Raw genomic sequence first — 12,792 nt, 5'->3', positions numbered from 1 at the left:
CAAATCGATTCGCTACGCGCTTATTTTTACAGCAAAAACGAGTCCCTTCCATACGCCTGTCTGTAAGGTAGACTGTGGGCTGACTCCACTTAACTTGAAGGATCGATCTTTCAATCCTCTGAGTGGGGTGAAGTCGAACCAAGGTAATACGTGAATTGTCTTTGGCAGCCATTTGTCGAACAGATGTGTGCCATTCACGACGGCGTGGTCGCCACGCGAGCTCACAAAAAGCTCATCATGAAAGAACGGGTGGAGAACGACTAGTGCAGAATTTGTGGTTCGGCGTCAAAGATGTTGGACCATCTCATTTCTGGCTGTACTGTTATGGCATCGGTGCAATACATCACCAGGCATAATGCTGTATGTAAGGTTATCCATCAAAACCTGCCATACAAGCATTGGCTGACACGCGAACATGTCCGGTTTACCAATATGAGCCGCAATACAGCATGTATTGGGACCGACTCATTGCCATACTACACATAACAAACCTGACGTACTGTTAGTTGACAAGACGGGTCGCTCCGCGTATATTATTGATATTGCTACCCTCATAATAGCAACATTGAACGGAAATACGTGGAGAAGAAGGTGAAGGGCTCGGGAAATCAAAGAAATTTGGCGTCTCGAGCGGATGGTTGCAGTTCCCATTATATTGTCAGCTGCAGGTATTGTACCTAAATCCCTCACGGCTTCCCTAAATGTCCTGGGACTTTCGCGCAATCTGGTTCAAACCATGCAGAAGTATACCATTCTGCATAGGTGCTCGATGTTGCTTGAAGTTCTCGACGGATTCTCCCATTGACCTACCATCGGTCACTACCACCAGCACCCCTTTAGTTTTTAAGTAGGTAGGATCGTCCGAACCTAAATGCTTGGCACTTCTGTACATTTTCAAACATCATTGACTCATTTTTGCAGCATAGTGTATATCAGTCAATGCGCCTTTAATTCTGTGCTAGTTGTCGGAGTTGAACAGGTTTTTTACATCCAGTTCCCAGTTCGCTCCTCTGAATAACAACCAAAAAGAACATGCCATGTTTTGAAACAACAGCTTGAAACTGACTTAGATTTTCTTTCAAAGGTCATTACTGGTCATAAGTCATGGTGCTTTGGTTAAAACCCAGTAACGAAGGAACTGCCATAGGCACCCAGTCCAAAAAACTTCAAGACAAATCACACATCAAACGATTGCTGCCAATGACGCAGTTCAATCAGTGTTTGTTCCCCCAGGTCAAACCGTCAATCAAAACTCCTTTTGGAAAGGTTGCTAGTTTCTGGATCCCCTGAAAAGGACCTACCCACCTCGTAAAATAACAAGAATTGAAAAATATTGAAATTGAAGCGATTCAAAAAGTAGAAACAATTTTATTTATGATGCAGCATTACTACCAAAAAGGAGATGGAAAACTCCACGGTTGGTTGATATGAACTAACATTGAATCATAATTCCCTTCGTAATCAGTAGCTATTGATTATTAGTTTTTCTACGTTCAATTATGTTCTTAGGAAATCGAAAATGTAAGGAAATGTCGTTGGCAATTCTCCAATGAAATTATAGTAATATACTATGGTCTCGACTTGAAAAGGATAAAAAACCTGTCTGAAAAAAGGGGCAACCAAATGTAGTATCTGCATCGGAAATAATAAGTGACAGGACTAGCCCAAGCTAAGTACCATCAACATCTGTAACTATAATATCAATTAGTGCGAAAACCTCTGAATAGCTGCAGCAGAGTGCATAATCAAATTGGACTTTCTTGTAGGTTGCTTCGGCAGCTGGAGTAAGTGCATCTTCCATTCGTGTCAAATATGATAACATTATGATACCCCAGCAGAAAGCCTTCATTAAAACAAAAGTCAGTAAAAGCTTTCAAACTACATCGTAAAAGTACTAAAAACAAAACAATTATACATTATAAACGAGGGGCGAGACTAATGAAGGAAACTGTCACAACGTACGACTTTTATGATTCTATTATAACTATGACGATAACGAAGCATTTACCTAGTCACGTCCACTTGGTGGAGAATCGGGTTTTACTATGTAATACATTGGAACTATTATTTATTGGAAAAATAGATAAACAACGCAAATAACCCTACCCATCTTCCTTTATGTATCCTCTATTTTCCTGGTAGAACTCTGAACTTTTAAAATAATATCTTGAAACAGTGAACACACATAAAACGTTGTCCTCGTTGCTCACGACCAGTGAAGTGTACATTTCCACCAAGTTAGTTTTCAGTACCTTGCTCTCTCATAAATTTCACCATAAAACCTTGTTGGGGACGTCTACACCGTCACATGCAAGAGAAAGAACTAATTACCAAGCATATGGATACTGTACCGAATATATAGCTGTTATCCCTGATGCATTCACTTGGTCCAGTTTGCTATGTTTAATACTTGGACATAAACTACAAAGCCCTCGTGGAGTTCTACTGAGAACTTAATCATGAAGTTCATTTTTCTTCTGCAGTGAACGCTAAATGTAAGAGAAAATTGGGTAAGCAGTAATGAGAAACAAGCAGGACTCGTACTTACTCTGAAGTGCCATTTTGTGTGCATTCAGAGCTATGACACTTGTACTAAAATACTTTTATAGGCTTGTGCAGGCTACGTAATACACTTGTAGTTCTTGAAGCTTTCTTGGTCAAGTACTAGCAGAAATGATTATCCGCCTGCAGACATACACGTAACCAGGATGAGTACTATACAAGGATTCCAGCGTAGGCTATCTTAACAATAAGTACTCAGTCGTTATAGAAAATGAAAGTAGGAACAAAAGGCATCACATAATTATGCAGCTCCAACAAATTGCATGTTATGACATTGCGCTGTCTTAAAAAAGGGCCAGAAAAGCATTAAGCTCCATCCAACTCGTTGTTACTTAGCTTAGTTAGTGACAGATGACAGTAGGGAAGCTGAAGTGTCTTCAGTGAAAATATGAGTGGATTCGTTGCACACACCAAAACCCACTTGAAATGAAACAAAAACTGTTAAAGGTAGATGTAAAGAAAGACAAGAGCCAATGTGGAAAACACGGGCAAAATTATACTTTCGAATACTTCTGTATAGCTATGACAATATTTATTTAAAATGAACCACTAGAATTACGTTTCACAGTTGTTGAGTGGTAGAAAAGATATTGCAGTTTAATCCTGGGAATGTTTGAAAATATAGGACCAATAAACTCACAGGACTATGGTTTCGTCCAGGGCGAGGCAATTCACCAGACGCTGTCTCGTCCCTGCCCTGGAAGCAGCATGGCCGATATGAAATAACTTTTTTATTTCTCAATATTTTTACCACAAATTTATTATTTTCACTACAACAACGCGCTTTCCCAAACGATCCTTCCATTGCTCAGGGTGTTCCTTACGCCTTCCAACGATTTTTGTTTTAATTTCACAGTGGCAAAACGCTTTCCTTTTATGTCCCTTTTGAGTGTGCGGAACAAAAAGAAATTATAGGGGGACAAATCTGATGAGTGTAGGGGCGGAACAATTGGTTACATGTCGTTTCTGGTCAAAAACTATATTACGGAGAGGGCGGCGTTGCCGTGATGGAAGAACAAGTCGCCTGTGCGCCAAAAATCTGTCTATATCTTCCGGTTACTCTCCGTCAATCTTTTCAAAACCTCCAAGTATAACTTCTGGTTGGCAGTTTGATTAAGGGGAGTGTGCATTTATTTTATTTATATTTATATATTATGTGAAAATATCCTCTCAAGTGATATTGACATTCAAAGTCTTGAATTTGCGCAGAAGTGACAGCTTTGACCTATTATAACTTTGTTAGTAACAGCTAGATTTTCACACTGGCAGGATCATGCTCTATGCTGTAGCTTACATTGCTGCAAAATTTCGTAATTCTAGGGTGAACTTAAGGGGGGTGTTCCTGTCAATTACTAAAACTTATAGTAATGTACTATTATTAACTTTATTTGAACAGGTATCGGTATGGAGAGTATTTCGAAGCCTAGGCACCATATAGTGGCAGTGATAACCAACATGACTAGATTTGGCGAAAAAAAATTTACACTCCCCTTTTGCATGTATGGGGACTCCCCCCCCTTAAATTCATCGTAAAAGGATGTAACTCACTATATGCGTGAGCGTTCACAGTTCCCACCTTTCTACCAAATTTGGTGTCAATCGCTACAACCGTCTCCGCGAAAAACGCGTGTGACGGACAAACAGACAGTTTGTATGTTTACACAAAACCTTTAAAAGCAATATAATTCTACAAATCCTCTCCCTAAACCTCCACATTAAATACGCTGTAGTATGCAGTGCTGTGAGACTACGTAAGTCCGGATGGGAACCGGGAATTTCCCACGAACTACGTCACATGCAAGACGAACATCACGAGAAACTTGACTGTGATGTCCTGTGGAGCCGGTGTGGGAGTTTTCTAGGATACACAGACTGTAACCAAGTCATACGGTCTGTCAGTATTCGCCGGTGTATTCCAAGCGGAAGTACTGCCGATAGTGGAAGCCTGTCGATGGCATGGTCCCAAGCGTAACATAGCTATTCTGACCGGCAATCAAGTAGCTATAAAGGTCTTGTGTATGAAGTGAAAGAGAGGCAAAGTCTCTGAGCACTCCTCTATTCAACGCAATAGTGAATTTTCTTTTGTTATGGCAAACCCAACGCTGCAATACCGTGATATCTTCAGTTATCAAAGCTCAAGGGCTTTACCTTCATCAACACTCGTCGCGATCAATAGTCTTCAATCCTTTCAGAAAAGAGCACTTTCAACAGTAATCCAATACTCATCATTCAGACAGCTGTCATCTGATCAGCTGGATCATATATATATAGTTGGTATCCACCTCTTGTGGGGTATAGCGCGTCAACCATACCCACGTGCAATCGATCGCGGTGCGATGAAGTGCGCTTCAACTGCCTCCAGGACTTCTTGCGACATCCGCCCTCCTCTTCTACTGATCTGCGCCCTGCGCCTTTAAGGCAATTCACACGTTGGCCATTTTGAGAGAGTAGGTACAACTGTCAGCCCCTCTTAATGTGTGATCGATCCACCGACCAAGTTCTTCGTTTGAAATAGTATCGGGCCAGCGTGCATAAATAATACGCTGCAGATAGTTGTTTACGAAGTCTTGCATCTTTCGAGTAACAGTGACGATCGTTTTTAATGTGCTACACCCACACAGCCGTTCTGATAATAGCTATTAGTCTCTCGCGAATGTCCCTTCTGCGTAGGACACTTCGGTACATTCTTGTTGAAGTTTCCAAAAGTCTCATCAAAATCGATGAAGAGTAGGTGAAGCGAAATCTAAACTCCGCGCATTGTCCCTAAATGATCCGTAGGGTAACGATGTGGTGGAAGCCAGCCAGTTTTCAAGATGTTCTCTGATCTTTGCAACGGCACACAAGACGCAGATACCCCTTCAAATGTTGCATTCGAAACGTGTGCCCTTCTTTGGAACCTTAATCATCATCCACTTCCTCCAGTCTCTGGGAATCATCTCGGATCCTCAGGATTTCCGCATGAGCGGAAGTAGCAGATCTGTAGAAACAGCAGGTGCAGCGATAAATGACTCTGCGGAGAGACCGTCAATCCCAGCGACTTTACTCCGTTTGAGTGACGCCGCGATGATTCCTTTTTCCTGAAGGAAAGGTATTCGCATGCTCTATTGACTAGCCATTTCATCCATAAGAGGCGGAATTCCATCGTATGTGAGACGATTTAGAATCGTAGTGAAATGTTTCTTCCATCTATTCAGCCGCTCGTCTTCGTGGATTAGGAGTCTGCACAGGACTATCGAAAGTTTTGCGGCCACCAGCAAATCAATGCAGTCTGCGGCATCTTGCGCTTCTTTGACCAGTACAATAACAAATTCTTTTTATCACGGCGCACTCTACGTTCAACTTCCCGGGATTTCGCACGGTATCGAGCATGTCATGCCCGCCATTACTCACAGAGGTCAAAAGAGCCTTCCTTCGTTTCCGTTCATCAATCGCCTTCCACGATTCCGCGACCAGCCAGATCTTACGATGTCCCTACGGGACGTGACCGATGACCTACGTAGCACCCAAGAAAAGAGCGTTTTCGACGGCGGCCCAATGCTCATTGATATTTTCAGACAGATTACTCATTGTATCTACCGTCTGATTGGCAAAATAGCTCTCGCACTGTGGAGCGACAGCTGCTTTATACAAATGATAGATGTTAAACTTGGGGCGCCGAAGTTCTCCAACCCTGTGATAAGTGGCGAATGCAACACACAAGCGAAAGTAAGCGAACATCAGATGGCTTTCGAGACTGATGTCAGCAGTCCTCTTGTTACACACATCCAGAAGACAACTTCTAAATCTACTGCTGCCATCAATCTGATTGCTCGTAGTCTATTGGTCGATTGAAATCCAACTGAGCTTATGACAAGTTCTGCGCTCGAAGAGAGTGCCACCTATGGCGAGGCGGTGGAAGCTGCAACGAAAGCTTCCAAGCATTATTATTACGATCGTCAGAACTGTACTTCCCCATCACATATCCGAGCAAGGTGTTGTCAGAGCCCACCTTGGCATTCAAAACACCGATCATGATCACAATGTCACCTTTAGAAAGCCTCCTCTGCGTGTAAGTGATAGTAGAAGGCATCCTTCTCCACAATGCCGGAAGTCTATATAAATGTTCCTTAACCTGGACCGGAATCTTGTAGTCAGAACTCGGCTCCCATGTCGAAAAAGCACGCCTTCCGGTAGCCTTAGAAGCAACCCGAGAGTGAATTTACGAAGGCGAAGGGAAAAAAGTACTCTCCAGACTCCCACTATCTCACGTCGTTTAGACCCAGAATGTTCAGCTTATATCGTTGGAATTCTTGCTCGAGTTGAATATAGCGAACATTCTGAGGATCGTTGACAACATTGTCGAAGACTTTCGCATAACCGATCACGATTCCAATATCACCTATAAAAAGTCTACCCTAGACTACATTAAATTACTCATTAAGTCTCCTTCTCCTCTGTATTGGGCGTCTCCGTTTGGTGAGGAGCATTATACAATTCAAATGTTCCTCATTCTGGACCTGAATCTCGGAGTCAGTATTCTGTTCGTGGTTGCTCACTTTCTCTCGATTTCCTGAAATATAATAATACACCGCCGCAAGAGGGAGAGGGGTGCTCTCCAAAGTCCTACCATTTACCCCCGTGTAACCTTACAATGTTCAGTTTGCAATGTCATCGAGAAGCTTTTCGATTGCCAAAATTCGTAGCCGTGAGATCAATTTCTATTCGAGGTGCTGTTAGTGATTAGGGAGTAGAGTATTTTCGAAATTGACAGAGGCATTGTCCCGCTCGAAACGTCTTACCATAGGATCAAAGCTCTTACTGTACAAGACAATGATCTTGCCAGTCCTCATGTATTCGTCGGAGACTTGGGTTCTTAGCAAGAAAAATTGCGAACTCTTGGCCACGTTCAAGAGAAGAATCCTCCGAAGAATTTTTGATCCCCTACATGAGGATGGACGATTCCATAGCTTACATAATGACGAAATCTATGAGCGATACCATGACCGTCAAGTTGCGGATAAAATCCGGCTCAATAGGTTACGGTGGGCGGGTCACTTAATCCGTATGGATGAGGATGATCCAGCACGGAAAGTCTATAAGGGCAATATCTATGGTAGAAAAAGAAGACGAGGCAGACCCTGCCTAAGATGGAACGATGGCATAGGTCAGGGCGCCAGACAGCTTTTAGGGATATCGGATTGGTGGACCTCGGCGCAAAACCGGGATGTCTGGAGTTCCTTATTAAGGCAAGCCTAGACCGGTTGTTGCGCGGTTGATGATGATGATTACCCACAAATTACTGTTAGTCGTCTTTTCCGCAGGGAAGAATTTGAGTGCATTTCTAATTCATAATTCAAAGGCTAGTCACAATCTCACTGGAGTCTAAGATGCATTGAGCTAATAGGAAATACTGTTTATAAGGTATGAGATTTCCCAACTACTCTCTGAGATTCATGGGTGTTACGTTTCCGTTAAAATTATAGCAGCTCATTCTTTCTACTTTCTCAAAAGAGATTGAGGCCGTCCTGTGTACAGCATTCCATCCGTCATTGGTAATCATATTTTTTGTACAATTCGGTAAGACTGTGAAGGCTGATTTGGATCAAGCAAACAATGACGTTCCAAACAAAGTTTCTACGGTATATCTCCGCATTCTTTAGATCGTGCACCGTGACGATCGCCGAGTGACGTGTTGGAGTATCGACATATAAATGGACTATCAACGCGGAACCTTATCATTGGTATGATATAGAATTCTTGGAGTTGTTGGAGATGCAGAAGCCTGCGAATACTTAGCCTATGCAATTGACCAACTTCAAATGCGTTTTAGTTTTTTTCTAAATCTCGACGAAGACTTCAGGCTAAAGGTGAAAAAGAGTACTTTGGCTGGAATGCGGAAACCATTCTTGAGATAGTAAGGAATGGTGCCTTTGATACCTTCAGCATCCGACTAATCTCCGCCATCAGCTTCCGCGATGACTATAAGTTGTACATGTTTTGTGATGACTGCCGGGTGTGATACTGCAAATAAAAAAGTGGTAATGGTTTGCAACGGTCCACGGTAACATGTCTGAAGTTTGGGAAACGCTTGACAAATCCTATTATGCAGCCGTGCCCTTAACTTTTTTTACCTCTTTTCGATGCTGCAATGGAGGTAATCGAGATTATTATCGAAATTCGTTGCAAATTTCTAAGCTCGTTTATCAATAAAAGTGCTGCATATGAAATTACAAATTAAAATGATAGAAATAAGAATAGGTCTTCAAAAGGATGTGATTTCTCATAACTCTCTTTATGCTAAGGCACAAAAACGAATAATAAAAGAAAAAATTGAAAAGAAAACACTTTGCACCTGGCACAACAATTTACCTAGGAAAAAGTTGAATATTTTTCATCACGAATTCTATGAGTATGCCCTGCATATGTAGCCACATAAATTAAATAAAAGTGATAATGTAGCACATCGCGTACAGCCTCAATTACTAGTTCAGTTACCTCTTGCATTAAAATAGGTACGAGTATACCATTATTTCCGTCACCTGAACAGGTCGCAATCACAAAGTGAGACATGCCATAGCGTGAGCACAAATCCACCGACCCAGCGGTTGATTATTTTTATGTGCTTCCCATTTGGATTCTTTTTTGCTCCTCCTTTGCTACCATGACTATGCCACTATTATCACACTGCGTCACTCAATATTGGAGTGAACGAATCTATATTTGTATCATTCTACATTATCAGTCGGAAATTATAGTCTGAATACTGTGAAGATACTTTCATTTTGTGGCACATAGGGTGGAACTGAGGAGTTCTGTTGGAGGTCTAGGGCATAAAGTTTTAAAATGAAGGAAAAGCTCCCAAATTTTCCCAGGCATTAGTGCTCAACATGTGTGACCAACCCCAAACCCAAAGACGAATAATCGTAGAGTATCTAAGATACATGTGGTGCGAACTAACTTTTTTAAAGTTTAAACTATTTCCTCTGCACGTAAACAACTTCAACCCACCACTGTGGCAATCGTCCCCTATCATTATCGATAGAGCATATGCTTCACTTTTAAAAATAGAAATTCCATTAAAGAGCTCTTCCCAAAGGCCGACAAGCTGTTGGCACACCCCTGCTGCATCTCTGTTTGAAAGTCACCCGATATGGTGGATAATGTGTATTTATTCCTTCTGCAATCCCCCACATCAAACTAGGAATCCATTGCGTGATTCAGAACGGGAAACCCATTCACCTTTCCCGTTCTCCACGCGTTCACCTTCTGGGCGAGATTAAAAATTGTTTAGAGCGTAATCGACAGCTTAGCATTGTGTGATCCACGAAACCGCGTTAGGGGGATTTGTTTAAGGCATGAGAGCCTCTGCTTGGGGCTTGTGTAGGACAAATTGAAAGTATAAATAAAAAGTGTATAAATAAATTGATTTCATGTATCAACAATCAACCGTACGCTTTCGGGAAGGTGCGTGATTTGTGTTGTCTGCTATTATGGCATTCATTAATATTGCTGGCATGTCTTGCGGAATGCTATTCAGGTAACCCCTAGATATAAGTACTCAATTCTTCCATGTAGGCGATGCAATTATCGGCAGCAGATAGATATTGCAGATACTTGACAATCTGCGCTGCAGATACATTGGCGAAGTCCTGAAAGTCTACATCCTACATTTGCATAATCGCTTTTGAGAGGCTTTTAAAAACTTATTCGCGCTGAAGCAGACCCTCAAGCTAACGATTGGTAACACGATTCATAATTATGTATTTATGCAGTTGCATTACTGGATGCTGTAATTATTTCCCTTCAGGGACACTTACGCTTGATGATTTCCACGGCTTCAGGGAAATGAATTCACGTCGATCCTTACACTGAAAGAGAATGGAAAAGTTGTTAGCAAACGAGTTCACATAAGAATTTTAGGTATTTATGTAGGCGTGAGTGTACTTGCGGGTATTTAATTTATCCCTACAGGTGGGTCTTTATCTAAGAAGCATATTTTGTAACTCCATTTCGGCCCTAATGAATAATGAAAGTAGAAAGATTGTACCTAATTGGGCACTGTGTTTTTGAGGATTCATCATCATCATCAACGGCGCAACAACCGATATCCGGTCTAGGCCTGCCTTAATAAGGAACTCCAGGCATCCCGGTTTTGCGCCGAGGTCCACCAATTCGATATCCCTAAAAGCTGTCTGGTGTCCTGACCTACGTCATCGCTCCATCTTAGGCAGGGTCTGCCTCGTCTTCTTTTTCTACCATAGATATTGCCCTTATAGACTTTCCGGGTGGGATCATCCTCATCCATACGGATTAAGTGACCCGCCCACCGTAACCTATTAAGCCGGATTTTATCCATAACCGGACGGTCATGGTATCGCTCATAGATTTCGTCATTGTGTAGGCTACGGAATCGTCCATCCTCATGTAGGGGGCCAAACATTCTTCGGAGGATTCTTCTCTCGAACGCGGCCAAGAGTTTGCAATTGTTCTTGCTAAGAACCCAAGTTTCCGAGGAATACATGAGCACTGGCAAGATTATAGCCTTGTACAGTAAGAGCTTTGACCCTATGGTGCGACGTTTCGAGCGGAACAGTCTTTGTAAGCTGAAATAGGCTCTGTTGGCTGACAACAACCGTGCGCGGATTTCATCATCGTAGCTGTTATCGGTTGTAATTTTCGACCCTAGCGGTCTCAAAGTTGTATTCTCCTATCCTTATCCTTCCTGTTCGACCAGTGCGGTTTGATGTTGTTGGTTGATTCGTCTTCGATGCTGACGTTGCCACCATATATTTTGCCTTGCCTTCATTGATGTGCAGGCCAAGATCTCGCGCCGCCTGCTCGATCTGGATGAAGGCAGTTTGTACGTCTCGGGTGGTTCTTCCCATGATATCGATATCGTCAGCATAGGCCAGGTGGACTTAAAGAGGATCGTACCTCTTGAATTTACCTCAGCATCAAGGATCACTTTCTCGAGGGCCAGGTTAAAGAGGACGCATGATAGGGCATCCCCTTGTCGTAGACCGTTGTTAATGTCGAATGGTCTTGAGAGTGATCCTGCTGCTTTTATCTGGCCTCGCATATTGGTCAGGGTCAGCCTAGATTGATCTATCAAAGACAAGATCAAAAGATCAGAGGTTGGAGTCACCGAATAAATAAAAGTGAAATTCATATATTTTTTCGGACACACGTGAAAAACGAAAAAAATGCCTACGGGAGATATCTCACTTGTAGCGGTTGTGGGTGTCCCCAACTCTTTCTCATTACTAACGGCACAACAATAGGTGTCCGATTTAGACCTGCCTTAATAAGGAACTTCAAATACTGTCTTGAGCGTACCTGCGACGTCGAGACTGAATTGATATCGATCCCACTAGAGGAACTCCTATTGGTCCTCATAAGATAGCCGTAGCGGTTTTCGTCGGCCACGTTTTTCGCGTGGTTGGCTGGTTCACCTTACACGCTACGCCCTTGAGCAGACGCAGCAACTCAGGGGTGTTACAGTTTGACTTTGTCAAGTAAGAGTCGCTAGAAAATCCCAGGCCTCTCCGTATACCAGCTACGAGGAGCTTGCAGTAATTTCTTTCCGATTGACTGCCAAGTAGAATCAGTGACAGAAAATGCGACCAAAAAGGGTTATCTTGGACCGTTATAACAGCATTCAACGTCTTCTGCCATCTCTAAGGCACCCCATTGTGGTGCAGGTGGTACGTGATTATCATGTGGGATTTGAGGTCGATAAGTGTTCCTAAAGGAAAGGGAGGACTCCATTTTTTTCTCACATGTTTCGTTGTTTTGAATTTCTGCTATGTGGTGCACTGTCTAGCCCAAGAATTAATGTCCTTGTTGATAAACGACCAGATATAGTTTACCGTAACTAGCCAGATACCTAGGTTTGCTAAATCGTGAACGGCGTGAAATAATTCGAAATATATAGCGTTCGTTGTTTGTGTGACATCTCGCAGTATAGACTAGACGTTGGGCCGAATATAGGAAACTCCTTAAATGAGTATTTCGAGGTTATCCTGATTCTCTGAAAAACTGCATCGTTCTCCTGCGCCGCCAAATCATCGGCGGTGGAAATCTTGACCTCTGCAGCACGCGACCCATGTCAGAATTGATGTGGCTGATAAAGCTCAGGTGCCGAAGTTGGTGAGGAGACGGTTTGTCGGGCTTCTATTGCAAAGCAAAAATGAGTGGCTTATGGCCCGTGAAATATTTTATTGTGAGATCCGCGGCTAATAACTCATGATC

General features: G+C 42.6%; 1 protein-coding gene across 1 annotated transcript in view; it reads right to left on the bottom strand.

Moving 5' to 3' along the window:
• LOC119658849 (TBC1 domain family member whacked) overlaps window positions 1-12,792 on the bottom strand; it is a 121,676-nt gene that overhangs the window by 80,672 nt on the left and 28,212 nt on the right. Inside the window, exon 2 of the mRNA XM_038066599.1 lies at window positions 10,359-10,409. The gene's annotated coding sequence lies outside the window, so the exon portion shown is untranslated. The remainder of the gene's footprint in view (window positions 1-10,358; window positions 10,410-12,792) is intronic.

Source organism: Hermetia illucens, chromosome 6, assembly GCF_905115235.1.
Source record: "Hermetia illucens chromosome 6, iHerIll2.2.curated.20191125, whole genome shotgun sequence".
Taxonomy (NCBI): Eukaryota; Metazoa; Arthropoda; class Insecta; order Diptera; family Stratiomyidae; genus Hermetia; species Hermetia illucens.
This window is presented reverse-complemented; position numbering and strand designations above follow the sequence as displayed.